The sequence below is a fragment of the Protopterus annectens genome, chromosome 11.part0 (assembly GCF_019279795.1).
Source record: "Protopterus annectens isolate FY-2018-M chromosome 11.part0, PAN1.0, whole genome shotgun sequence".
In the NCBI taxonomy this organism is placed as follows: Eukaryota; Metazoa; Chordata; order Ceratodontiformes; family Protopteridae; genus Protopterus; species Protopterus annectens.
In genome coordinates, this window is record NC_056745.1 from 293,106,860 (window position 1) to 293,111,859 (window position 5,000).

A 5,000-nucleotide genomic window follows, 5' to 3' on the forward strand; every position below is an offset into this window, starting at 1 on the left:
GTTATTAATATATTTCACAGTGGTAATTAAGGGCCAGATTCCAAATGAACTGCTCTCACTGTAAATTTGCACTAATTCAGAAAATCTTGCTCTTGGTTTTAGTGACTTCAGTGTAAGGCCTGTCTATAAACAAGCTTATAAGAGGGCCCAGATTTCAAAAGACCTGTACTCATTGCAGATGTCACTTACACTGAGATGAAGCCTTTTGGAATAAGGCCTAAAATTTGACTGAGTCTCTTAAACTGAATAATGAGAATTGCTGGCCTAACTCCTTTGTTTAATTAAATTATTTTTATTCATTTTACTTAATTTTAAAATGTTTCTGACTAGAAAGCAAGCATATATACGTATATAAAATATGGTTCCTCTTAATTTGGTCAAATGATGTGAATGCCAATGGCTTTCCTGCCTCCCTAACTTGGTTGACAGGAAAGCTGTCAACAGTGGTGTGAGATTGACACAATCATGGGTTGAAGGATTTACCGTTTCCCCAATATTGTGTAATCTCAGAACAGGTATATATAATTTATGCGGGGTAGTGGTATCCCCCCCAAAAAAAATAATTGTGTTTTATTTGCATGTTCTGAGATTATGACTACTGTTTTGGGTTGGTGTTTTTTTTTTTTATATGCCACCCTTGCTGTCTGAATACTTTTAGATGGATCCATGTATGTATTTACATATATAGATAGATACAGATATAGATATATCAGTGTACTATAACTGAAACACCTGAATGTAATGTTGATGTTAGTAATGTAGACCATAAATGGTCAACAATGCAAATGCCAACAGTGCACTATGCATCTGCAAATAAAAATTCTCTTCACATGCAAACTAAAGGTTGAACAATAAGACAAAAGCATTGAGTTTTGCAAGGGGAAATCTCCCCTGCACCCCACCATGTGGGGGGCTGTGCCCCAACATGACCTATTAATAATATATTCTAAATCCTAGTCCACACAATCCGCAGGGAAGGGGGCATTTGCCCTAACCTCAGAAACTGAGTATCTTGCATACTTGTAAATCATCTGCTTTGTCAACCAAAGTGTGTCGACAAAACAAATGACAACATTTGGGAGTTTCAACCAAAGAAAAAAACTTCAATACACACACATATATATATATATATATATATATATATATATATATATATATATATATTTATATATATATATGGGTCCATTTTGTAATTTCGAAATACTGAAATCTTGAATTTCAGTATTTTGAAACAACAAAGCCGAAAACCCAACCACAACTCACAAATTCGAAAACACACAACCGTGAAATTCAAAATCCCGCAATTATGTTACACATGCAGTATACACATAAACATACACAACCCCTCCCCTCAATCAAACAAATTCATCTAAACTACATGTAAGCCAGCCCCCCACACACCCCCTACTTATGTATTCTAAGTCCAAGATCGCACAAACAGAAACACAAACGAAACTCACACACACATCTTACAGTCCCTCAAACACACACATACCAGTCACAACACGCACTTATACACACTAAACCCCTAACCAACATACTTACACACACAAACTTACCAAAATGAAACCCAAACATCCAAATACTGCACCACCGGAAGCAGAAATTCAAAATATCCGTGCTTCGGTATTTGGAATTTTGTGCTTCTGCCGGTTTCGGAAATGTGAGTATGCGACTTTGTAAGTTCAAAATAGTGAAATTCGAGATTGCAGTATTTCAAATTTACAAAGTGGACCCATATATATATGTATATATATATATATATATATATATATATATATATATATACATACAAGACTCCTGATATTAATAATAGAAAAATAAAAAATAAAGAACGAAATACAACCCACAGTGATACATTTAGCTTTCGTTCCTTTTAATTCATATCGGAACTTCTTCAGAATGGATCAAATGTCAAGGGACACAGTAAATATAACAACATGAAGCTCATGAATAATAACAAATACACAATAGAACCAGTAAACAACTGTACAAAAGATACATATGCATTAATTAATGCTGTAAGGACATAGTCTATACCAATCACTATTTACATGAATGAATACCCTATGAATATGTATATATGTGAGTGCGCTGTAAGAAACACCACAGTAAGGAAAATAGTATGCAAACTCATATTGTCAAAAACAGCTATCATTATTAAAACCATTTCAGGGCACACCTTAAATTAAGAGACTCATTCAAACCAGGAATACATTCTGCCCCTAATCGTAACTGCCATTTAAGTTCTTGTAGCTGTAATTTACAGTCCGCATCTCCAAAGAAACCATGTATTTGTTCTAATACAAAAAACTTAAAAGACATGAAGTTATTGCATGACATACTGTGTTTACTTTGAGCATTCATATGTTCTTTATTTCTAATGGCACCACAGTGCTCTTTGATTCTGTCACTAAGTCTTCTGACAGTTTTGCCTATGTAAAAATTAGAACATGTGGAACATACTGCACAATATACTACCATTGAAGAATTACAATCAAATCTGTTACTGAAAGATACAGTATAATTACAGTGTGGAAAGTTATAAGCATCCCCTATTAAGATGTGTTTACAGCACACACATTTTCCACAATTGTACATTCCTTTTCGTGTGATAACATTCAGTGTAGGTGTTAAACTGCAATGGTTGTCATTGTTTTCAAAGAAAGATTTTAGTGTCTTGGTTCTTTTGTATGCAAACTTAGGTGTAGAACCTAAAGTAGTTCTGATGTTCGGATCTGATCGTAAGATTTTCCAATTCTTTGATAAGACATCTCTAAGGTTAGATAAATCTCTACATATGGGTAAAGCAAAACTAAGGGTATGTGTGGAATCTGTCACTCCCTTATGTATAGTATGAGTCAGTGAGAATCCATGTGTGACTATAGGTTTAAAAATAAGTCCAAATAATTGTTTCTGAATGTATTTTTTCTGTGAATAGAAGATTCAAAACAGTTATTATTTCTGTTGATGGAAACATTAATGTCCAGAAAAGAGACAGAGTCACCATGGTCGCCTGTTACAAATTTGAGAAAACCAGTACTTTCAGACAAACTATTGACAAACGAATGGAGCTGGTCAATGTTACCTTCCCATAAGAAAAAAATATCATCTATGAATCTTTTGTAACATTTCATCAGAAAAAAACCCGGTACGTGAACTAAAGTATCAGTTTCCCATTCTGTAAGAACTAAGTTGGCAAACGCCGGGGCCATCTTAGTCCCCATAGCCACCCCTCTGACTTGGTGATAAATGTGACCATTGAAATGGAAAAAATTATTATCCAAAACCAACGAAATAAGCGTAGCCAAACTATCTATCTGTTTTCTTTGAAACTTAGCATATTTGAGAAGGTAATGCTTAACGTATTCAACACCATCTATATGGGGTATACTAGTATACAAGGCTACAATGTCCAGAGTCACTAGAATGCAATGAGACAAATCAATATCAATATCATGTAGTGAATTTAAAAAATTCCAAGAGTCTTTAATATAGTGTGGTGTTCCTTGTACCAATGGATTGAGTACAAAATCAATGTATTCAGCAATGTTCTCAGTCTTTGTCTTTTTATTAGATATAATAAATCTGAATGGGGGATATGAAGAATTTTTGTGCAGTTTGGGAATACCAAATAATTTACCCAAACATGGATTGGCAGACCACAAGAAAATGAATTCATCTTCTGAAATGTACAGATTGTTTTTTAAGAATTTTAATGTGTTGTCTACATGTTCAAATGAGAGTTGACTGTGACCATGGTAACCTTTTCGTAGAAATCATCATTCTGTAACTCTTCATAAATTTTGTTAATATAAGAATTATGGTCCATGACTACTACTCCTGTCCCTTTATCAACTTTCATTACTCCAATACCCTGTCCACATTCCTACGAGTGTGTGAAGAAGATGTTAGACATATTTTACAAGTTAAATCAAAGCAAAAATGGTTTAATTTATTCACAAACGAAAGGAAAGCCTTAACGGATTTGTCGAATGATGCCACCTTGAGAGTAATGAAAGCGGATAAAGGGACAGGAGTAGTAGTCATGGACCATAATTCTTATATTAACAAAATTTATGAAGAGTTACAGAATGATGATTTCTACGAAAAGGTTACCATGGTCACAGTCAACTCTCATTTTGAACATGTAGACAACACATTAAAATTCTTAAAGAACAATCTGTACATTTCAGAAGATGAATTCATTTTCTTGTGGTCTGCCAATCCATGTATGGGTAAATTATTTGGTATTCCCAAACTGCACAAAAATTCTTTAAATCCTCAATTCAGACTTATTATATCTAATAAAAAGACAAAGACTGAGAACATTGCTGAATACATTGATTTTGTACTCAATCCATTGGTACAAAGAACACCACACTATATTAAAGACTCATGGGATTTTTTAAACTCGCTACATGATATTGATATTGATTTGTCTCATTGCATTCTAGTGACTTTGGACATTGTAGCCTTGTATACTAGTATACCCCATATAGATGGTGTTGAATACGTTAAGCATTACCTACTCAAATATGCTAAGTTTCAAAGAAAACAGATAGACAGTTTGGCTACGCTTATTTCTTTGGTTTTGGATAATAATTTTTTCCATTTTAATGGTCACATTTATCACCAAGTTAGAGGGGTGGCTATGGGGACTAAGATGGCCCCTGCGTTTGCCAACTTAGTTCTTACAGAATGGGAAACTGATACTTTAGTTCACTTACCAGGTTTTTTTCTGAATAAATGTTACAAAAGATTCATAGATGATATTTTTTTCTTATGGGAAGGTAACATTGACCAGCTCCATATGTTTGTCAATAGTTTGTCTGAAAGTATTGGTTTTCTCAAATTTGTAATGGGCGACCATGGTGACTCTGTCTATTTTCTGGACATTAATGTTTCCATCAACAGAAATAATAACTGTTTTGAATCTTCTGTTCACAGAAAAAATATGTTCAGAAACAATTATTTGGACTTCGACAGTTCTCACCCAT

At 33.9% G+C, this 5,000-nt stretch overlaps 1 protein-coding gene across 1 annotated transcript in view; it reads right to left on the reverse strand.

The window, feature by feature from the left end:
• SLC17A8 (solute carrier family 17 member 8) overlaps positions 1–5,000 on the reverse strand; it is a 530,762-nt gene that overhangs the window by 190,999 nt on the left and 334,763 nt on the right. The gene's annotated exons all lie outside the window — the stretch shown is intronic.